We start from the raw sequence: 24,699 nt of genomic DNA, 5'->3' as shown, positions 1-24,699 counted from the left end.
TTTTCATTTGTCATCGGAACCAGCAATACGGAAATTATGCACAGAGCAGAGGACATGCTGCGCAAATCCTGACGACATTTCGGATCTTTTCTCAGGAAGGTCATAAAAACTCAGCACAGGCTTTTTTTTTTCTAAGGGGCGTTCATAAAGAAATAAAACATCGTCAAGCGCAAAGCTTCTGTTAGGAGTACAGTCTGCGGAATACTGAAATTCCAACTCAGCTGCGTTCCTATTGGTGGGAGACTACAGCCTATGTTATGAGTGACAGCGGGAGTGTTATTGTAACATTTGCCTTTAATATTTGACAAGTTTTACATATTTTGATTATTATATTTCATGTTTGTGAAAAAAGCCCCCTCTAGTGGTCAGCTGCATAGTAACACGTGTTAAAGCGGAACTGTACGGATCTGCAGCCATCTGAACACTTACTGTACATTCACCGGCCACATTATTAGGTCCCCCTTGCCAGTAGCGGGCTGGACCCCCTTTATTAGGTCCCCCTTGCTAATAGCGGGTTGGACCCCCTTTATTAGGTCCCCCTTGCTAGTCCCGGGTTGGACCCCCTTTATTAGGTCCTCCTTGCTAGTAGCGGGTTGGACCCCCTTTATTAGGTCCCCCTTGCTAGTCACGGGTTGGACCCCCTTTATTAGGTCCCCCTTGTATCAGATTGGACCCCCTTTATTAGGTCCCACTTGCTAGTAGCGGGTTGGATCCCCTTTATTAGGTCCCCCTTGCTAGTAGCGGGTTGGACCCCCTTTATTAGATCCCCCCTTGCTAGTAGCGGGTTGGACCCCCTTTATTAGGTCCTCCTTTCTAGTAGTGGGTTGGACCCCCTTTATTAGGTCCCCCTTGCTAGTAGCGGGTTGGACCCCCTTTATTAGGTCCCCCTTGCTAGTAGCGGGTTGGACCCCCTTTATTAGGTCCCCCTTGCTAGTCCCGGGTTGGACCCCCTTTATTAGGTCCCCCTTGCTAGTCCCGGGTTGGACCCCCTTTGTCCTTCATTCTTGGTGGAATAGATACAACAAGGTGTTGGAAACGTTCCTCAGAGATTTCCCTCCATAGTGACCTGATGACATCACACAGTAGCTGCTGATTTGTCAGCTGCCCATCCATGATGCCAATCTCCCATTCCATTATGCCAGTCTATAGTGTGTCTGGGTTAGAAAACGGGCCGAACAGATTGGCGCATTGCTTGGCAGATATATTTAGTGGTATTCCTGCGCTGGCACTTTAACGCGGTGGAAGAAATACTATATGTGATACTAATTGAGTTGAATGGAGACACGGTGTTCACAGCCGACTCCGAGGAGCTTCGTGATGGTGCCGGCTGATTCCCTTCATGTTTTACTTTCATGTTTAAATTTTTTATGTATCCTAAAACCACGAGAACAAAGCGGAGACAGGTATATGAATAATAAGTCATTACCGGCAGACGGCGTGACATTCGCACTGCTGGCTGACGTGCCATTCACTCTTCAATGTACAGAACAAATTCAAGATCAGAAATCCAATGCAATGAGTGGTGCGAGACGAAGAACCAACCGCTGCTGGGCAAGAGGTTCAGGGCAGCCAATCAGAAACTAGTGCAGAGTTCAGGATTACGCTACATACAGAGTGCGGGGTACAGGAGTGTGTCAAGTACAGCGTGCAGAGATCAGATTACGCTACATACAGAGTGCGGGGTACAGGAGTGTGTCAAGTACAGTGTGCAGAGATCAGATTATGCTACATACAGAGTGCAGAGGTCTGGTGTGTGCTGTGTAGAGTGCAGAGGTCCGGTGTGTGACGAGGCCGTGGCTTCAGCCAAGTCCGCGGCCTTTTCCCATGTTCATAGCAAGCTGCCTGCAGATTTTTTAGGCGAGGCCGCGGCTTTGGCCTGGTCTGCAGCCTTATCTCAGAATCGTGACGAGCTGCAGGCAGGATTTTTTAGGCGAGGCTGTGGCTTGGGCCTAGTCCGTGGCCTTTTCCCAGGATCGCAGCGAGCTGTGGGCAGGATTTTTTAGGCGAGGCCGCGGCTTCGGCCTAGTCCGTGGCCTTTTCCCAGGATTGCGGGGAGCTGCGGACAGGATTTTTTTAGGCGAGGCCGCGGCTTCGGCCTAGTCCGTGGCCTTTTCCCAGGATTGCGGGGAGCTGCGGACAGGATTTTTTTAGGCGAGGCCGCGGCTTCGGCCTAGTCCGTGGCCTTTTCCCAGGATCGCGGGGAGCTGCGGGCAGGATTTTTTTTAGTCTGCGGCCTTTCCCCAGGATCGCGGCGGACTAGGCCGAAGCCGCTGCCTCGCCTAAAAAACTCTTGCCCGCAGCTCCTTAGGACTGGCGCGGTCAGGAAAAAAAGCTTGATTCGAATCAAGCTTCTTTTTTTTTTAATCGCCCAGCTCTACCCCTGTCCTAGACTGTTTTTTGTTTTGGAGCCAGTGGAGGAGTGCTGAACATGTGGTGTGTGTGCTCTGGGGGGGGGGGGGGGGGGGGGGGGGTAGGAACAAATTCGCCGGTGGCCCCTGCGGAGGTGCACTATGGAAATGATGATAAAGCTGCATGAAGGTGAAGAGGACACAATAATATTCCGTGAAATGCGATCGTCTCGCTTACATTGTACAGATCGTTTTTACCTTCATATCTCAAACTAAGACATTATCTGAGGGCTTTGCGATCTATAGAAGAGCCGATCATTATGCGTTTTAAGTTGTTTTCTCTCCGCTGTGATGTCCGCGCACAGCACGCCCGACTATTCCGACACCACAACATCACATATTATTATCCTCCATAATAACGTCTCGCTACAAATCGTTCTTTTCGCTCTCCTGGAATTAGGAACATTAAGAGAACAAATAAGGACAGCGAAAGTTCACCGAGAACAATGGAAGTGTTGCCGCCATTGTGCCGCTAACACGCCGCGGCCCTGAAGAAAGTTCCGAGCGGAGTTTTCTGACTTTCTGTGACTTTCTGACGGCGCTCGAAGCTCATTACCGATAACAATGATGGCGGCCGCCATAAAAAGGGAGCAGCAGAAAACGATTGGCTACTTAGTAGGCATTGTTTTGTGTATCCAATAAAAGGAAAGCCGTATGAGAATCCTTCTTTATCATCTGGGCACATTAGCTCTCTGCAGAGAGGATTAAAATCGCTGCGCGGGTGTCCCGAGAGCCGCCGGTGAGCAAAAGGAAATTACAGGATATAAAGGCGGAAGGATGAGCCAAAACCAGAGCAGCAGGTATGAGGAATAGGAGAATGTCAGGAGGAAAGGGGGGGGTCCCAGCTCAAGGTGCCCCGCTAATGATTGTTATTACTAGATACATAGCAACATTGGAAATTATAGAGAGAGGGGGAGGGGGAGAGGGGGAGGGGGAGAGAGAGAGGGAGAGACAGAGAGAGAGAGAGAGAGAGAGAGAGAGAGAGAGAGAGAGAGAGAGAGAGAGAGAGAGAGAGAGAGAGATGGACAAAGAGAGGGATAGAGAGGTGGGCAGAGAGAGAACTGAACATATAGAGAGCGAGAGATGAACAGAGAGAGGGAGAGAGAGAGGGAGAGAGAGAGATGAACAGAGAGAGGGAGAGAGAGATGAACAGAGAGAGATGGGGAGAGAGAGATGAACAGAGAGAGGTGGGCAGAGAGAGAGAGGTGGGCAGAGAGAGAGAGAGGAGAGAGAGGGAGAGACTAACAGAGAGAGCGAGAGATGGACAAAGAGAGGGATAGAGAACTGAACAGAGAGAGAGAGATGAACAGAGACAGGGAGAGAGAGAGAGAGAGAGATGAACAGAAAGAGAGGGGGAGAGAGAGATAAACAGAGAGAGAGGGGAGAGAGAGATAAACAGAGAGAGAGGGGAGAGAGAGATGAACAGAGAGGGGGAGATGGACAGAGAGGGGGGAGATGGACAGAGAGATGGGGAGAGATGGACAGAGAGGGGGGAGAGATGGACACAGAGAGAGAGGGAGAGAGAGATGAACAGAGAGGGGGAGATGGACAGAGAGGGGGGAGATGGACAGAGAGGGGGGTGATGGACAGAGAGGGGGGAGATGGACAGAGAGGGGGGAGATGGACAGAGAGGGGGGAGATGGACAGAGAGATGGGGAGAGATGGACAGAGAGGGGGGAGAGATGGACACAGAGAGAGAGGGAGAGAGAGAGAGAGAGAGAGAGAGAGAGAGAGAGAGAGAGAGAGACACACAGACAGAGAGAGACACAGAGAGAGAGAGAGAGAGAGAGAGAGAGAGAGAGAGACACACAGACAGAGAGAGACACAGAGAGAGAGAGAGAGAGAGAGAGAGAGAGAGAGACAGAGAGAGAGACAGAGAGAGACACAGAGAGAGAGACAGAGAGAGACACAGAGAGAGAGACAGAGAGAGAGAGAGAGAGAGAGAGAGAGAGAGAGAGATGAACAGTGAGGGGGAGATGGACAGAGAGGGGGGAGATGGACAGAGAGGGGGGAGATGGACAGAGGGGGGGGAGAGATGGGAAGAGAAAGAAAGAAAGAAAGAAAGAAAGAAAGAAAGAAAGAAAGCGAGAGAGAGAGTGAGAGAGAGAGAGGGGGGGTGGAGGGTTTCACAGCATTATTATACATTGTTATATTATGGGGGTCTGGTGACCATCATTAGTGCAGTGCAGACAAACAATGACTTGGAAGGAGGGTTGGGGGCAACAAGAAAGTTTAACCCCAAAGGATTAGGTGGGCCAAAAACTCCTCCACAGAACCATTGTGATCATGGCGAGGCCTCCAATTGAGATAACTATTTGTATATAGAAAATGATAAAGAAACAGAAAATATACACACATATATACATATACAGGGGGGGGCCATTTATATGGATACACCTTAATAAAATGGGAATGGTTGGTGATATTAACTTCCTGTTTGTGGCACATTAGTATATGTGAGGGGGGAAACTTTTCAAGATGGGTGGTGACCATGGCGGCCATTTTGAAGTCGGCCAATTTGAATCCAACTTTTGTTTTTTTCAATAGGAAGAGGGTCATGTGACACATCAAACCTACTGGGAATTTCACAAGAAAAACAATGGCGTATTTGGTTTTAACGTAACTTTATTCTTTCATGAGTTATTTACAAGTTTCTCTTTGTTTACAGCCATTGACATGTCGCCGAGGTTAACACGTGCGGAGCGGATAGAAATTGTGTTGATGTCTGGTGAACGCAGTAACCGGGTCATTGCAGCAGATTTCAATGCAAGACAGCCTACGAGACCACCCATCTCCCATGCTACAGTTAGCAAACTGCTTGCTAAGTTTCGTCAAACTGGTTCAGTGTTGGATTTGCCAAAATGTGGACGCATGAAATGGGTCACTAAGAGCCCTTTCACACTGGTGCGTTTTTGCCGCATTTTCGCGGTAAAAATAGCGCTATTAAAACGCTCCAAAAATGCCCCTCTCCATTGAAATGGATTGAAAAAGTTGTAAAAACGCGGTAAAATAGCTGCGTTTTACCGCAATTTTAACGTTCCGCTATAGGCGTTTCCAGTGTGAAAGGGGTCTAATGAACATCAGTGGCTGTCCTAGCTTCATTCAGCAAGAGCCCACAGCTTGGCACTCGCCGCATGTCACTGGAGAGCACATTGAACACATTTTATACGTGGTCAGAAACTTGTAAATAACTCATGAAAGAATAAAGTTACGTTAAAACCAAGCACACCATTGTTTTTCTTGTGAAATTCCCAATAGGTTTGATGTGTCACATGACCCTCTTCCTCTTGAAAAAAACAAAAGTTGGATTCAAATTGTCCGACTTCGAAATGGCCGCCATGGTCACCACCCATCTCGAAAAGATTCCCCCCTCACATATACTAATGTGCCACAAACAGGAAGTTAATATCACCAACCATTCCCATTTTATTAAGGTGTATCCATATAAATGGCCCACCCTGTAGATTAAATATTACATTCTTTAACCCCTTCCCGACCGCCGCATGTACATATATGGCGGCAGAATGGCACGTACAGGCACATTGGCGTACCTGTACGTCCCTGCCTAGACGTGGGTCGGGGGTCCGATCGGGACCCCCCCCCCCCCGGTACATGCGGCGGTCGGGTTCCCTCGGGGAGCGATCCGGGATGACGGCGCGGCTATTTGTTTCTAGCCGCTCCGTCGCGATCGCTCCCCGGAGCTGAAGAACGGGGAGAGCCGTGTGTAAACACGGCTTCCCCGTGCTTCACTATGGCGCTGCATCGATCGAGTGATCCCTTATATAGGGAGACCCGATAGATGACGTCATTCCTACAGCCACACCCCCCTACAGTTGTAAACACACACAAAGTGAACACTAAATGTTACAGCGCCCCCTGTGTTTAACTCCCAAACTGCAATTGTCATTTTCACAATAAAGAATGCAATTTAAATGCATTTTTTGCTGTGAAAATGACAATGGTCCCAAAAATGTGTCAAAATTGTCCGAAGTGTCCGCCATAATGCCGCAGTCACGAAAAAAATCGCTGATCGCCGTCATTAGTAGTAAAAAAAAATAAAAAAAATAAAAATGCAAAAAAACTATCCCCTATTTTGTAAACGCTATAAATTTTGCGCAAACCAACCGATAAACGATTATTGCGATTTTTTTTACCAAAAATAGGTACAAGAATACGTATCGGCCTAAACTGAGGAAAAAAACATTTTTATATGTTTTTGGGGGATATTTATTACAGCAAAAAGTAAAAAATATTGCATTTTTTTCAAAATTGTCGCTCTATTTTTGTTTATAGCGCAAAAAATAAAAACCGCAGAGGTGATCAAATACCACCAAAAGAAAGCTCTATTTGTGGGGAAAAAAGGACGGCAATTTTGTTTAAGAGCCACGTCGCACGACCGCGCAATTGTCTGTTAAAGCGACGCAGTCCCGAACTGTAAAAACACCTTGGGTCTTTAGGCAGCAATATGGTCCGGGGCTTAAGTGGTTAAGAGCCCTTTCACACTGGTGCGTTTTTGCCGCGTTTTCGCAGTAAAAATATCGCTATTAACCACTTAAGCCCCGGACCATATTGCTGCCCAAAGACACAAGGTGTTTTTACAGTTTGGGACTGCGTCGCTTTAACAGACAATTGCGCGGTCGTGCGACGTGGCTCCCAGACAAAATTGGCGTCCTTTTTTCCCCACAAATAGAGCTTTCTTTTGGTGGTATTTGATCACCTCGGCGGTTTTTATTTTTTGCGCTATAAACAAAAATAGAGCGACAATTTTGAAAAAAATTCAATATTTTTTACTTTTTGCTATAATAAATATCCCCCAAAAACATATACAATTTTTTTTTTTCCTCAGTTTAGGCCGATACGTATTCTTCTACCTATTTTTGGTAAAAAAAAAATCGCAATAAGCGTTTATCGATTGGTTTGCGCAAAATTTATAGCGTTTACAAAATAGGGGATAGTTTTATTGCATTTTTATTAATTTTTTTTTTTTACTACTAATGGCGGCGATCAGCGATTTTTTTCGTGACTGCGACATTATGGCGGACACATCGGACAATTTTGACACATTTTTGGGATTTTTGTCATTTTCACAGCAAAAAATGCATTTAAATTGCATTGTTTATTGTGAAAATGACAGTTGCAGTTTGGGAGTTAACCACAGGGGGCGCTGTAACATTTAGGGATCACTGTGTGTGTGTTTACAACTGTAGGGGGGTGTGGCTGTAGGAATGACGTCATCGATCGAGTCTCCCTATAAAAGGGATCACTCGATCGATGCAGCGCCATAGTGAAGCACAGGGAAGCCGTGTTTACATACGGCTCTCCCCGTTCTTCAGCTCCGGGGAGCGATCGCGACGGAGCGGCTAGAAACAAATAGCCGCGCCGTCGTCCCGGATCGCTCCCCGAGGGAACCCGACCGCCGCAAGTCGCGGGGGGGGGTCCCGATCGGACCCCCCACCCACGTCTAGGCAGGGACGTACAGGTACGCCAATGTGCCTGTCCGTGCCATTCTGCCGACGTATATGTACATGCGGCGGTCGGGAAGGGGTTAAAACGCTCCAAAAACGCCCCCAAACAGGCAGTTACAAGGTTCCCCCAAACAGGCAGTTACAAGGTTCCCCCAAACAGGCAGTTACAAGGTTCCCCCCAAAGCACCAGCCCCTCTGTCCTGTAAGGGACTCTTGAAACTTCCCTGCTGCTGTTATCCCATGGAGGAAAAGGGGGGGGGCCTAGAAACCATTTTCACAGACCAACTGCCACTGTGACATCATCACTTTTTGAAATAAATAGCCGTGGGAAGGGAAGAGTGTCAGTCTGAGCTCAGCTTCTGAAGAGAACGCATCTCTGTTCTGTTCTGAGATTTCTCATTCGATTTACTAAGCGATCTTTCTGATTAGCTAAGAAAACAAATTTTTTATTGATAGTTTCCTCGTCACATTTCTCTCTTTTTAGTGACAAATTTTGGAAAATGAGCCTTTTTAAAGCTCTTGTGATTCTCTGCTGCCTTCTGGCAGTTAGTGTAGAATATTCTCACGCCCGGCCATTGTACACCCGTATGCATGCCACGGCCGGCTCTAAAGTGGTGATCCCGTGTGTGCTCACCGTCGATCATCTCTCTGGTGCAAGCAGTGTTGGGATTGAGTGGGGAATGATTCCGGAAGAAGGAGACGCTCCCTACACACCTATCCTACAACATAATCAGGACATCCTGCACAAGCACCAAACACCTATCCTACAACATAATCAGGACATCCTGCACAAGCACCAAAGTGAAAGGTTTCATGTGGGTCTGGCCAGCTCAGATGAAGAGGATTGCTCCTTGGTCATCAACCCCGTCCTGCAAAGTGACAGCGGGACGTACGAGGTCCGCTTCACCCAGGACAACGTCCAACGTCAGCCATTCATGAGCGTCATCATTCACGTGACTGGTAAGTGTTACAGGTTTTGGTTTATTCATCATTCTATGGGGGGGGGGGGGGTCTTCTGCTGGGGGGGGGGTCTACTGCTGGGGGGGGGGGGGGTCTACTGCTGGGGGGGGGGGGTCTACTGAGGACCAGGGTGGGCAGGTCCAGCTCAGAGGACTTGTGGGCTGCTGGGTCATTTTTTTTAACCCTTTCCCTGCCAGTTTTCTCCCCCCACACAATGCAAATCACAAATCTTATACCCAGAAATCATCAACACAGGAGACGGCTGGTCATTACAATGTATTGTACCACTTCTCACACTATACACCTATAGGGACCATCACACTATACACCTATAGGGACCATCACACTATAGGGATCATCACACTATAGGGACCATCACACTACATTACATCTATAGGGACCATCACACTGTACACCTATAGGGACCATCACACTATACACCTATAGGGACCATCACACTATAGGGATCATCACACTATAGGGACCATCACACTACATTACATCTATAGGGACCATCACACTGTACACCTATAGGGACCATCACACTATACACCTATAGGGACCATCACACTATAGGGATCATCACACTATAGGGACCATCACACTACATTACATCTATAGGGACCATCACACTATACACCTATAGGGACCATCACACTATACACCTATAGGGATCATCACACTACATTACATCTATAGGGACCATCACACTACATTACATCTATAGGGACCATCACACTATACACCTAAAGGGACCATCACACTATACACCTATAGGGACCATCACACTATACATCTATAGGGACCATCACACTACATTACATCTATAGGGACCATCACACTATACACCTATAGGGACCATCACACTATACATCTATAGGGACCATCACACTACATTACATCTATAGGGACCATCACACTATACACCTATAGGGACCATCACACTATACACCTATAGGGATCATCACACTATACACCTATAGGGATCATCACACTATACACCTATAGGCAGGGCTCGACAAATCCCGGGCGCCAGGTCGCCATGGCGACTAGAAATAGGGTCCTGGCAACTTGGCTTGCAAGGGGGGCTGGCACCATCTGGTGGTGAGCCGTTGGTATTACAAGTTATTAGCACCAGATGTGTAAGCTGGCGCCATCTGGTGGTGGCCGTTGGTATTACAAGTTAAGCATTACAAGTTAAACAGCAATTCTAATGTAATTTTTCACAATTTTCACTGCCATCTTCTTCCCTCTAATTAGAACCCCCAAACATTATATATATTTTTTATCCTAACACCCTAGAGAATAAAATGGCGATCGTTGCAATACTTTCTGTCACGCCGTATTTGCGCAGCGGTCTTGCAAGCGCACTTTTTTGGGGAAAAAATTACACTTTTTTTAATTAAAAAATAAGACAACAGTAAAGTTATCCCCATTTTTTTTAATAATATGAAAGATAATGTTACGCCGAGTAAATTGATACCCAACATGTCACGCTTCAAAATTGCGTCCGCTCGTGGAATGCCGACAAACTTTTACCCTTTAAAATCTCCATAGGCGACCTTTAAAAAAATTCTACAGGTTGCATGTTTTGAGTTACAGAGGAGGTCTAGGGCTAGAATTTTTTCTCTCGCTCTACCAATCGCGGCGATACCTCACATGTGTGGTTTGAACACCGTTTACATATGCGGGCGCTGCTCACGTATGTGTTCGCTTCTGCGCGCAAGCTCGTCGGGACGGGGCGCGTTTTCTGGCTCCTAACTTTTTTAGCTGGCTCCTAGATTCCAAGCAAATTTGTCAACCCCTGCACTAAATGGTGGCAGTTGATACTTTTAATTTGCGGAATATTTGTACAATTGTTTAACAAATCTAAATTTTCAGTATTCAAAAAAGAAAAAAAAAAAACAGATTTAATAAACTCCAACACAATGACATTTCCCCGTCTGATATAAAAGTCAATGGATACCAAATCTGTCATGGCTCACATAATGATCCATAGATACTCCAAACACTTTATAAAACCTCCTCAGATTTGGAGTTCACCATAAATAATTGGCGCCAGAATCGCAGGGCAATACCCCACATGGGCAATTGTTTAATATGTACACATGTGCGCCTTACATGTACGTCTGTGTATATGAGGGGGGGGGGGCCTTAAAAATGTTATTTATTTTTTAACAACTTTTTACATTTTTTTGTTACTTAACCACTTCCTTACTGGGCACTTAAAACCCCTTCCTGCCCAGAGGACTTTTTGCGATTCGGCACTGAGTCGCTTTAACTGACAATTGCGCGGTCGTGCGACGTGGCTCCCAAACAAAATGAACGTCCTTTTTTCCCCACAAATAGAGGTTTCTTTTGGTGGTATTTGATCACCTCTGCGTTTTTTATTTTTTGCGCTATAAACAAAAATAGAGCGACAATTTTGAAAAAAAAAAAACATTTTTTACTTGTTGCTATAATAAATAGCTCAATTTTTTTTTTACGTTTTTTTTTTATCCTCAGTCTAGGCCGATACGTATTCTACATATTTTTTAGTAAAAAAAAAAAAAAAAAAAAAAAAATCGCAATAAGCGACTGGTTTGCGCAAAAGTTATAGCGCCTACAAAATAAGGGTTGTTAAAAAATAAATAACATTTTTAAGGCCCCCCCCCCCCTCATATACACAGACGTACATGTAAGGCGCACATGTGTACATATTAAACAATTGCACATGTGGGGTATTGCCCTGCGATTCTGGCGCCAATTATTTATGGTGAACTCCAAATCTGAGGAGGTTTTATAAAGCTATTTTATTGGGACTGCGACGTTATGGTGGACACATCGGACACTTTTGACACATTTTTGGCGCCATTCACATTTATACTGCGATCAGTGCTATAAATATGCACTAATTACTGTATAAATGTGACTGGCAGGGAAGGGGTTAACACTAGGGGGTGAGGAAGGGGTTAAATGTGTACCCTAATATTAGTGTTCTAACTGTGGGGGAAGGGGGGTGACTGGGGGAGGGGGGGTGACCGATCGGTGTCTCTATGTACAAGAGACACAGATCCGTCTCCTCTCTCCCCTGACAGCACCGCTGTCTGCGAGAGCCGGGAATGAGAGATGATCTCATATGTAAACATATGAGATCATCTCTCATTGGCCGCACAGATCGCCTAGGAAACGGCCGCTCCGATTGGCCGTTCACGGCGATCTGTGACTGGCTGTGTCCAAGGGACACGGCCAGCACAGCAGTTCCCCGCTGCGCGCTCGGGAGCGCGCGCGGGGAACGTGCAAAGGGGCGGCCGTAAAAAGACGGCCTGTTAGAGATTGGGAGCCGCGCTGCGGCCGTACAAAGTCGTACGGCCGTCAGCAAGTGGTTAAATGTATTACTATAACAAAGCCGATACATGAACACCATGTAGCAGTGGTGGGGCAGCTGTACAGCCGGGAGGCGGCACTGACAGTGTAAACAAACTCTTGGCTGCTGTGCCGGCGGTGAGTTTGTTTTCATCCTGTTGACAAAGCAGGGGGAGGCAACAAGGTTTACAAAGAACACTATATCCTAGCGCCCAACTCCGGGAAAAGTAACATTCCTCCCTTGCTGCTTCCTCACTGAGGTGTTAATTGGATATTTGTGTCTAGGAGGGACGAGAAAAGCAGTTTTACTTACTCGATCCTCCGATCCCCCATGTTCCTATGGTGGACGGTTCCTCGGCAGAGGAAGGGAGGGGAAATCTATTCAGTTCAGACACAGAGAGCAATTTTTTTTTCAGTCTGATATTTTGTTTTTATTGGTGTGCCCCCAATGGGGAGGTTTCTCACCACTTCCTGTTTCTGTGGTCCTGGTCCCCAGTACAGGAAGTAAGAGGAAATGTACGGCTCTAACCCCACCCTGCTCTATCCAAAAATGTAAAAGACCTGAATTTGTAGTAGATTTATAGTCATGAATGCTCAGCTCTACTGTTCATTATTTAAACATTTAAGATAATTTCCTTTGTTTTTGTTTCATCAGATTCTACTTTGGAGGCTGCCGATACCGAGACGGTCAACAAGCAACATGAAGACCTACAAAAACCAAGCGAGACCCCATCAGTCACCGACACTGAGGGTTCCAGGATGTCTCCACCATCAATGACAAAGACCAGTGGCCATGTTTACTCCGATTTGGGAAGCCTAGATACAGATAGTGCGACCCATTCAGTCACTGGCACTGAGGAGACCGCTGGGATGTCTCCACCAACAATACCTAAGACCAGTGGCCATGTTTACTCTGATTCGGGAAGCCTAGATACAGATAGTGCGACCCATTCAGTCACTGGCACTGAGGAGACCGCTGGGATGTCTCCACCAACAATACCTAAGACCAGTGACCATGTTTACTATGATTCGGGAAGCCTAGATACAGATAGTGCGACCCATTCAGTCACTGGCACTGAGGAGACCGCTGGGATGTCTCCACCAACAATACCTAAGACCAGTGGCCATGTTTACTATGATTCGGGAAGCCTAGATACAGATAGTGCGACCCATTCAGTCACTGGCACTGAGGAGACCGCTGGGATGTCTCCACCAACAATACCTAAGACCAGTGGCCATGTTTACTCTGATTCGGGAAGCCTAGATACAGATAGTGCGACCCATTCAGTTACTGGCACTGAGGAGACCGCTGGGATGTCTCCACCAACAATGACTAAGACCAGTGACCATGTTTACTACGATTCGAGAAGACTAAATACAGATAGTGCGACCCATTCAGTCACTGGCACTGAGGAGACCGCTGGGATGTCTCCACCAACAATACCTAAGACCAGTGACCATGTTTACTACGATTCGAGAAGACTAAATACAGATAGTGCGACCCATTCAGTCACTGACACTAAGGGCTCCAGGATGCTTCCACCAATGACTGATACTGGTGACTACGATTCGGGAAGCCTAGACAAAGATGGTACAACCCCTTCAGTCACTGACACTGAAGGCTCCAGGATGCTTCCACCAATGACTGAGACTAGTGACCATGGTTTGGGAAGCCTAGACAAAGATAGTACAACCCATTCAGTCACTGACACTGAAGGCTCCAGGATGCTTCCACCAATGACTGAGGCTAGTGACTACGATTCGGGAAGCCTAGACAAAGATAGTACAACCCCTTCAGTCACTGACACTAAGGGCTCCAGGATGCTTTCACCAATGACTGATACTGGTGACTATGATTTGGGAAGCCTAGACAAAGATAGTACAACCCATTCAGTCACTGACACTAAGGGCTCCAGGATGCTTCCACCAATGACTGATACTGGTGACCATGGTTTGGGAAGCCTAGATATACATAGCACAACCCCTTCAGTCGTCGACACTGAGGTCTCCAGGTGGCTTCCACCAATGACTGAGACTAGTGACCATGGTTTGGGAAGCCTAGATATACATAGCACAACCCCTTCAGTCGTCGACACTGAGGTCTCCAGGTGGCTTCCACCAATGACTGAGACTAGTGACCATGGTTTGGGAAGCCTAGATATACATAGCACAACCCCTTCAGTCACCGACACTGAGGTCTCCAGGATGCTTCCACCAATGACTGAGACTGGTGACTACGATTCGGGAAGCCTAGACAAAGATAGTACAACCCCTTCAGTCACTGACACTGAAGGCTCCAGGATGCTTCCACCAATGACTGAGACTAGTGACTACGATTTGGGAAGCCTAGACAAAGATAGTACAACCCCTTCAGTCACTGACACTAAGGGCTCCAGGATGCTTCCACCAATGACTGATACTGGTGACTACGATTCAGGAAGCCTAGACAAAGATGGTACAACCCCTTCAGTCACTGACACTAAGGGCTCCAGGATGCTTCCACCAATGACTGAGACTAGTGACCATGGTTTGGGAAGCCTAGATATACATAGCACAACCCCTTCAGTCACTGACCCTGAGGTCTCCAGGATGCTTCCACCAATGACTGAGACTAGTGACTACGATTCGGGAAGCCTAGACAAAGATGGTACAACCCCGTCAGTCACTGACACTGAAGGCTCCAGGATGCTTCCACCAATGACTGAGACTAGTGACCATGGTTTGGGAAGCCTAGATATACATAGCACAACCCCTTCAGTCACTGACACTAAGGGCTCCAGGATGCTTCCACCAATGACTGATACTGGTGACTACGATTCGGGTAGCCTAGACAAAGATGGTACAACCCCGTCAGTCACTGACACTGAAGGCTCCAGGATGCTTCCACCAATGACTGAGACTAGTGACCATGGTTTGGGAAGCCTAGATATACATAGCACAACCCCTTCAGTCACTGCCACCGAGGGATTCGGGATGTCTTCCCCAACGACAACTGAGACCAGAAACTATACTTCAGGATCCTCACTCAACCGTCTTGGTGTGAAATTAATCAACATGGTCTCTCAAATGAAGATAGATGGTCTATTAGTACTTGGACTACTTCTTATAATAATGATCATCGTCAGTACAATAGGATGCATCATCGCTGGGTAAGTAATTTTACATTCTTCATATGTATTCTCTATTTTCTACATTACACGTTTTCATGTTATCACCCACTGTCACTGAGCTCCCACCTCCTAATATTTACCTTTTCCCTGCCTGCAGACAGGCAGTGGATCAGACCGAGGCGGTGGGTTTTCTGTGTGCATTGCCCGGGGTTTAGCAGCACAAGCCCCCATAATGAGATTAACGCACCTCTAACATTTGTTCTATGGGGGAGGGGTGAATAAACCAAGGCTGCTGGTAACAGTAACAAATGGGGTGATGGCGTGTGACTATTTGTTTTCTATCAAACACAGATTTAGGCGGCTTGAGATATGAATTCTGCAAATGCTGGTTTATGGACTTATTCTTATAACATTTCTTTCTTTATCTCCACAGAATTTGTTTCTGCAGGGGCAGGCCAAAAGAGAGGGACATGCTAAAGAGGTTGGAACAAGGAATTTTAGTGATAGCAGAAAGACTCACAGAGAAGAAAACACAAGACAAGGAGGAAGAACTTTGCGAAGTAGTTGTGATAAAACCCTCCTCGGGGTCTGTTATAGCCACGGAAATCTGTAAAGCAACCTTGGGCGGTTGCAGAGCGGATAGCACAACCCCTTCAGGCACTGAGGGCCCCAAGATGTCTCCAACAATGACCGAGACCAGTGACTACAATACAGTTAGCCTAGATATAGATAGTACAACCCATTCAGTCACTGGCACTGAGAGCCCCAGGATGTCTTCACCAACAATGACCGAGACCAGTGACTACAATACAGTTAGCCTAGATATAGATAGCAGAAACCCTTCAGTCACTGGCACTGAGGGCCCCAGAATGTCTCCACCAACAATAACCGAGACCAGTGACTACAATTCGGGAAGCCTAGATATAGATAGCAGAAACCCTTTAGTCACTGGCACCGAGGGCCCCAATAGGTCCAATACAGTTAGCCTAGATATAGATAGTACAACCCCTTCAGTCACTGGCACTGAGGGCCCCAGGATGTCTCCACCAACAATAACCGAGACCAGTGACTCCAATACAGTTAGCCTAGATATAGATAGTACAACCCCTTCAGTCACTGGCACTGAGGGCCCCAGGATGTCTCCACCAACAATAACCGAGACCAGTGACTACAATTCGGGAAGCCTAGATATAGATAGCACAACCCCTTCAGTCACTGGCACTGAGGGCCCCAGGATGTCTCCACCAACAATAACCGAGACCAGTGACTACAATTCGGGAAGCCTAGATATAGATAGCAGAAACCCTTTAGTCACTGGCACCGAGGGCCCCAATAGGTCTCCACCAACAATGACTGAGACCAGTGACTACAATTCAGGAAGCCTAGATATAGATAGCACAACCCATTCAGTCACTGGCACTGAGGGCCCCGGGATGTCTCCACCAACAATGACTGAGACCAGTGACTACAATTCAGGAAGCCTAGAAATAGATAGCACAAACCCTTCAGTCACTGGCATTGAGGGCCCCGGGGTGTCTCCACCAACAGTGACCGAGACCAGTGACTCTAAATTAAAAAAAAGAAGATGGCGCAAACTATTCTTTCGCCGACACCGAGGACTCCAAGATGTTTCCAATAAGAGTAGAGGGTAAATGAGGGTAGGGCGGTGTGGTAGGGGGGGTAAGCTAGGGCAGGGCGGGAGAAACAGGGGGGGTAAGTGAGATCCTTTTTATTATTATTGATCAATGCGAATGGAGGAATCAATTTGATCCTTTTTATTTTCCGTTCAGCCCGAAAAAAAAACAAAAAAAGAATGGTGCATGTATGGCCATCATTAGAAGTGGGTGGATGCAGGGTGGTATTCTAATGGTGGGCATACCACCAATTGATCAATATGAATGGAGGAATCTGTTTGGTTATCTTTTTTCATGTAACCCACAGGTTGCATGAAAAAAAAAAAAAAAAAAAGAAGAGCATATATGCCGACAGCAACAGTGTTTGCTCTCACAATATGTAAATCCGTGACTCCAGCGCTGTAGGAGGCGATTTCACCACCACAGTTCAAAAAAAGAGCATATGTGCCGAAGCATGGGGGCAGGGGGTGGACATTAGGGGCGGATTGCCCCTATGCTTCAGCATATATTTTTATTTACTTTTCTTGGCAGAGATAAAATCGTCCACATTGATCAATGCGAATGGAGGAATCAATTTGATCCTTTTTATTTTCCGTTCAGCCCGAAAAAAAAAAAAAAAAGAATGGTGCATGTATGGCCATCATTAGAAGTGGGTGGATGCAGGGTGGTATTCTAATGGTGGGCATACCACCAATTGATCAATATGAATGGAGGAATCTGTTTGGTTATCTTTTTTCATGTAACCTACAGGCTGCATTAAAAAAAAAAAAGAAAAAAGAAGAGCATATATCACAATATGTAAATCCGTGACTCCATCACTGTAGGAGGCGAATTCACCACCACAGTTCAAAAAAAAGAGCATATATGCCGAAGCAGAGGGGCAGGGGTGGACATTAGGGGTGGATTGCCCCTATGCGTCGGCATATATTTTTATTTACTTTCTTTGGCAGAGATAAAATCGTCCACATTGATCAATATGAATGGAGGAATCGGTTTAATTCTTGGAATGGTGCATGTATGGCCATCATTAGAAGTGGGTGGATGCAGGGCGGTATTCTAATGGTGGGCAGACCAATACCATACCACAGATCAACATGAATGGAGGAATCTGTTCTCTTTTTTCATGTAACCCACAGGCTGCATAAAAAAAAAAAGAAGAGCATATATGCCGAAGCATGGGGGCAGGGGTGGACATTAGGGGCGGATTGCCCCTATGCTTCAGCATATATTTTTATTTACTTTCCTTGGCAGAGATGTAATCATCCACATCGATCAATGTGAATGGAGGAATCCCTTTGATCCATGGGCTGAACAAAAAAAAAAAAAAAGAATGGTGCATGTATGGCCATCATTAGAAGTGGGTGGATGCAGGGTGGTATTCTAATGGTGGGCATACCACCAATTGATCAATATGAATGGAGGAATCTGTTTGGTTATCTTTTTTCATGTAACCCACAGGCTGCATTAAAAAAAAAAGAACAGCATATATGCTGACAGCAACAGTGTTTGCTCTCACAATATGTAAATCCATGACTCCAGCGCTGTAGGAGGTGATTTCACCACCACAGTTCAAAAAAAGAGCATATGTGCCGAAGCATGGGGGCAGGGGGTGGACATTAGGGGCGGATTGCCCCTATGCTTCAGCATATATTTTTATTTACTTTTCTTGGCAGAGATAAAATCGTCCACATTGATCAATGCGAATGGAGGAATCAATTTGATCCTTTTTATTTTCCGTTCAGCCCGAAAAAAATAAAATAATGGTGCATGTATGGCCATCATTAGAAGTGGGTGGATGCAGGGTGGTATTCTAATGGTGGGCATACCACCAATTGATCAATATGAATGTAGGAATCTGATTGGTTATCTTTTTTCATGTAACCCACAGGTTGCAGTAAAAAAAAAAAAAAATACAAAAAAAAAAAAAAGAGCATATATGCCGACAGCAACAGTGTTTGCTCTCACAATATGTAAATCCGTGACTCCAGCGCTGTAGGAGGCGATTTCACCACCACAGTTCAAAAAAAAGAGCATATATGCCGAAGCAGAGGTGGACATTAGGGGTGAATTGCCCCTATGCGTCGGCATATATTTTTATTTACTTTCCTTGGCAGAGATTTCTTCATCCACATCGATCAATGTGAATGGAGGAATCTGTTTGATCCATGGGCTGAACAAAAAAAAAAAAGAAAAGAAGAATGGTGCATGTATGGCCGTCATTAGAAGTGGGTGGATGCAGGGTGGTATTCTAATCGGTCTATTTTTATATTTTTTGCAAAACATAAAAAACGCAGAGGTGATCAAATACCACCAAAAGAAATCTCTATTTGTGGGAACAAAATGATAACAATTCTGTTTGTGTGCAGTGTCACATGACCGCGCAATTGTCATGTAAACAGCGACAGCGCAGAATGCTGAAAACTGGCCTGGGCAGGAAGAAGGGAAAGTGCCCCGTATTGAAGTGGTTAAAACACAAAAGAAAAAATCAGCTGCACCACATTTCCCATGATGCTCATGCACTCTGCAGTGTAGTGGTGCATCATGGGAAATGTAGTTCCAAAACATCTGGGGTGCCGAGGTTCCCCGTCACTGCGTTAGACGGCACACACAGATTATAGGATGAGGCCGTACTACAAACATACACCCAACATTAGAAGAAGGATGACTAGCATCCAGTAGGGTAGATTAGTGTGGTCAGTGTAGGTCCTGCCCTAGAAGAGTCTACCTTGCCGTGGTGGGCAGGCTTGGGATCTCTTGGTCAGAAGTGTGTCAGCGAATCGGCGAGACGATCGATAGATCTTCACTTCTGGCCAATTGATTTTACTAAAGGACTCTTGGTTTAATCCGAGTATATAGAGCTGGAAAAGGAAAATAAATGTGTATAGCTCCATAATTCTACTTTCATAAACATACAATAAAAAATTGGTAAATTTACATTTTAATGTCTTTTTTTTTTTTTTTTCAACCAGGGGGCCCCCGGGGTGTCTTCAGGTGAGGCAAAAACCTCAAAATTGTCCCAAATTTATACACAAGCAAGTGGGTGGATCAAGCCTGCCTTTTAGTCACACAAAGCCACAGGTTTGATTTTCATGTCCTGCCGCGTGCTCCGTGCCCGCGGGACCCACAGACTCGATGTCTGCCGGTGTCCCGCGATCGGGTCACGGAGCTGCAGAACTGGGAGATGTTTATGTTAACAAGGCATCTCCCTGTTCTGCCCTGTGACAGGACACTGATCTTCTGCTCCCTGTCATCAGGAGCAGTGATCAGTGTCGTATCACTAGTAGCCCAGCCCCCCCCCCCACAGTTAGAATCACTCCCTAGGACACACTTAACCCCTTCTTCGCCCCCTAGCCCGCCTAATTCAAAGTAGGAAGGAAGGGGGCGTGATCTATTTAAATTAAAGCGGAGGTTCACCCGTACATAACACTTTTTCCCCTTAGATGGATGCTCGTTTTCTCTAGGGGAATCGGCTAGTCGTTTTAAAATATGAGCTGTACTTACCGTTTACGAGATGCATCCTCTCCGCCGCTTCCGGGTATGGGCTGCGGGACTGGGCGTTCCTATTTTGATTGACAGTCTTCCGAGAGGCTTCCGACGGTCGCATCCATCGCGTCACGATTTTCCGAAAGAAGCCGAGCGTCGGTGCGCAGGCGCAGTATAGAGCCGCACCGACGTTCGGCTTCTTTCGGCTACTAGTGACGCGATGGATGCGACTGTCGGAAGCCTCTCGGAAGACTGTCAATCAAGAAGGAACGCCCGCTCCCGAAGACCCATACCCGGAAGCGACGGAAGAAGATGCATCTCGAAAACGGGTAAGTACTGCTCATATTTTAAAACAACTAGCCGATTCCCCTAGACCAGGGATCCTCAAACTACGGCCCTCCAGCTGTTGTAGAACTACACATCCCATGAGGCTTTGTAACACACTGACATTCACAGACATGACTAGGCATGATGGGAATTGTAGTTCCTGAACAACTGGAGGGCCGTAGTTTGAAGACCCATGCCCTAGACCAAACGAGCATGAAGCTAAGGGGATTGTTTGAAAAAATAGATTAATGGGTGAACTCCCGCTTTAAGCGTGATCCCCATGCAAATGAATGGCCGAACGAATGGCGCATGCTCAGAATAATGTCGCATATACTCCCTAAGATACGACGGCTCAATGCCTACGACGTGAACGTAACTTACGCCCAGCCCCATTCACGTACGACTTACAATACGACGGCTGTTCCCTTGTCCATACCCTAACATGACTTACCCCTGCTTTATGTGGAATAACTTTATGCCGGACGTACGCCTTACGTAAACGGCGTAGATTACTGCGACGGGCGTAAGTACGTTCGTGAATCGGCGTATCTAGGTCATTTACATATTCGACGCGTAAATCAATGGAAGCGCCCCTTGCGGCCAGCGTAAATATGCGCCCAAGATACGACGGCGTAGGAGACTTACGTCGGTCGGATGAAGCCAAAATTCAGGCGTATCTTGTATTAAGAGTTAGGCGCAGAGATACGACGGCGCATCCGTGCACGTAAGAATCCGGGCCATAGTGATTAAGTTGCCCATGCATAGAAGCATAAAAATAGGCGAGACCCATAATCCCCAATGGAGAACCTACTGTCGGACCAAGTCCCGTAGGTACCTCCGCTTACCTTTCCACGCTGCAGGGTATTGCAAAGCAAGAGGCCCAGCCTTCACCCCTCACCGTGGGTATTGTCTCAGACCTTCAGGGACCGGGGTCCATGGTCAGGAACACCACACCCCTGGACCTATAAAGCACCCTGGCAGCAGAAAACATTTGGTCCTTGGTAAGGCACAAAGTACTGGAACCCAGGGTCCAGCCCTCCGAAGAGAGGCATTATAGGCAAAACCTAGTTCTTCTTACCGAGGCCCGGGTACCGTCCACTTTGGCTATGAAGCACCTTGGACGGATCCGGATTCGATAGAGGCTTTTTAAATCCAGCATGGATCCCTCCAGTGGAGCTCCTCAGAGCACATGTTTACTCGTGACCAACACCTTAGACACTGGTGAAAAAAACTGAGGTGCTCCCAGTATGGGAGGAGTTATATAGGGAGGGGACTTCCTGTTCTAATTGATTACACCAGTGTCCAGCACCTGAAGGTGGAATATAACCCACTTAGTAATGACTAGACTCTGTGTCCCGTGATGTACGATAAAGAAATTGGCCCAGATTCAGGTAGAATTGCGCTATATTTGCGCGGGCACAGGGCAACGATTTTGCCCTGCGCCCACGCAAATATTTTGCGCTGCCCTCGATTCACGGAGCAGTAGCTCCGTGAATTGCGAGGGCGCGCCGACAAAATTGCCCGGCGCAAGCGCGCGCAATGTAAATGATCCCGCCGGGGGCGGGAATCATTTTAATTAGGCGCGCTCCCGCGCCGAGCGTACAGCGCATGCTCCGTCGGGAAACTTTCCCGACGTGCATTGCGGCAAATGACGTCGCAAGGACGTCATTTGCTTCAAAGTGAACGTGAATGGCGTCCAGCGCCATTCACGAATCACTTACGCAAACGCCGTGAAATTCAAATTTCACGGCGCGGGAGCGGCGGCTATACTTTAGCATTGGCTGCCCCTGCTATTAGAAAGGGCAGCCTTGCGCTAAAGTTGCCGTACGGAAACTCCGTACCTGGCTTGCGCGGGGCCCGCGCAAGTTTGTGAATCAGTTGGTAGTATGCAATTTGCATACTACACGCTGATCACAATGGGAGCGCACCCCTAGCGGCACACGCAAGAATGCAGACTAAAATCTGCGATGCATAAGAGCCTTATGCCGCGCAGATTTTAGGCTGCAGCCGGTGTAACGAGGTTCCTGAATCAGGAGCACTCGTTACACCGGAGCAAGTAAGCAATTGCGCCGTGTAACTTATGGTTACACGGGCGCAATTGCTTCTTGAATCTGGGCCATTCTGTTTGTGTGCAGTGTAGCACGACCGCGCAATTGTCATTTAAACAACGATGGTTAAAAGACAAAAGAAAATAGCTGCACCACCACTGATGGACTACCTGACCCCCCCCCCCCCCCCCCCCCCCCCCCCCAGGTCAATTCTGACATGTCTCTCATACATGGAAAACATAGCTAGAAGAATGACAATGCAATGATTGTGATGCTATATCATCAATTCATCCATACCAGCCACACTGCAATGCATGGAGCGTGACTGCCCTCTAGTGTTTACAATGATGAACGGCGAGCTCAGATAGAATTGAATGTTATGTTTTATAAAGCTAAATTGTACTTTATTGTTATATTCCACACTTTAAAGTCTCATTACTATCAGAACCCCCATCATCCTTCCTCCTTTTATCAACCTGAGTTTAACCTTTTCCAACCTTGCAGCAGAGAAGCGGTATCACCTGCTGCCCCATCTGTTCCTATGGTGGTCTGAAAAATCACCCACTAGCCTCTGTCACTGGGGAGCAATTCATCCTCAAAAGTTAACAGCAAAATCACTGAGGTGGGCCAAGGCATTCTCTCGGGCAGATCAGCTCTCTCCTTCTTCATGCTGTCTGTTTGCACCTTTTCACCCTTCTAATCACTAATGCAGAGTCACTGCTGGGAAGGGGAGCAAGGTGAGCTGAGCTGCTGAGTACCAGCTAGGAGGGGAAGCAGGGGAAGCTGAGCTGTTGAGTCCCTGCTGAGATGGGGAAAAGGGGGGGAGTTGAACTGCTGGGTCCCAGCTAGGAAGGGGAGCAAGGTAAGCTGAGCCTCCAAGTCCCTGCTAGGAGGAGGAGCAGGGTGACTTGAGCCCCCAATGGTGCCTACAGAAGGGTCTCACTCCTAATGATGCTTATCCACTTCCAGACCGAAGGTGTTTTTCAGATTCGGCATTTACAAGACTAAAACAGTTTTTTTTGCTAGAAAATTACTTAAAACCCCCAAAAATTATATATATTTTTTTTCTAACACCCTAGAGAATAAAATGGCGGTCATCGCATTACTTTTTGTCACACCGTATTTGCGCAGCGGTCTTACAAGCGCACTTTTTTTGGAAAAAATTCACTTTTTTGAATTAAAAAATAAGACAACAATAAATTTGGCCCAATTTTTTTATACATTGTGAAAGATAAAGTTACGCCGAGTAAAATGATACCCAACATGTCACGCTTTAAAATTGCGCCCGCTCGTGGCATGGCGTCAAACTTCTACCCTTAAAAATCTCGATAGGCGACGTTTAAAAAATTCTATAGGTTGCATTTTTTGAGCTACAGAGTAGCTCTAGGGCTATAATTATTGCTCTCGCTCTAACGATCGCGGTGATACCTCACTTGTGTGGTTTGAATACCGTTTTCATATGCGGGCGCTACTCGCGTATGCGTTCGCTTCTGCGCGCGAGCTCGTCGGGACGGGGCGCTTTAAAAAAAAAAAAAATTTTTGTATTTTTATTGATTTTATTATTTTTTACACTGAAATTAAAAAAAAATTATCACTTTTATTCCTATTACAAGGAATGTAAACATCCCTTGTAATAGAAAAAAGCATGACAGGTCCTCTTGTATATGAGATCTGGGGGTCAAAAAGACCTCACATCTCATATTCAGACTTCAATGCAAGAAAAAAAAAAAAAAAAAGGAAAATTTGTCATTTAAAAAAATGACAACAAAAAAATTGTCTCTTTAAGAGGCTGGGCGGGACTGACGTTTTGACGTCACTTCCGCCCAGCAGAGCTATATGGACGGGTGGGGGCCATCTTTCCCTCACTCAAGTCCTCACACACCAGGCGGCAGCATCCGATCTCCTCCGCCGCTACCGAC

The 24,699-nt window shown here is 46.6% G+C and overlaps 1 protein-coding gene across 1 annotated transcript in view; it reads right to left on the bottom strand.

Annotated features, from left to right (window-relative positions):
• The window catches only part of NPHP4 (nephrocystin 4), a 268,250-nt gene that overhangs the window by 216,113 nt on the left and 27,438 nt on the right, over positions 1-24,699 (bottom strand). The gene's annotated exons all lie outside the window — the stretch shown is intronic.

Source organism: Rana temporaria, chromosome 10, assembly GCF_905171775.1.
Source record: "Rana temporaria chromosome 10, aRanTem1.1, whole genome shotgun sequence".
NCBI lineage: Eukaryota > Metazoa > Chordata > Amphibia > Anura > Ranidae > Rana > Rana temporaria.
Note: the sequence above shows the minus strand (reverse complement) of the source record. Positions and strands in the feature narration are given on the sequence as shown.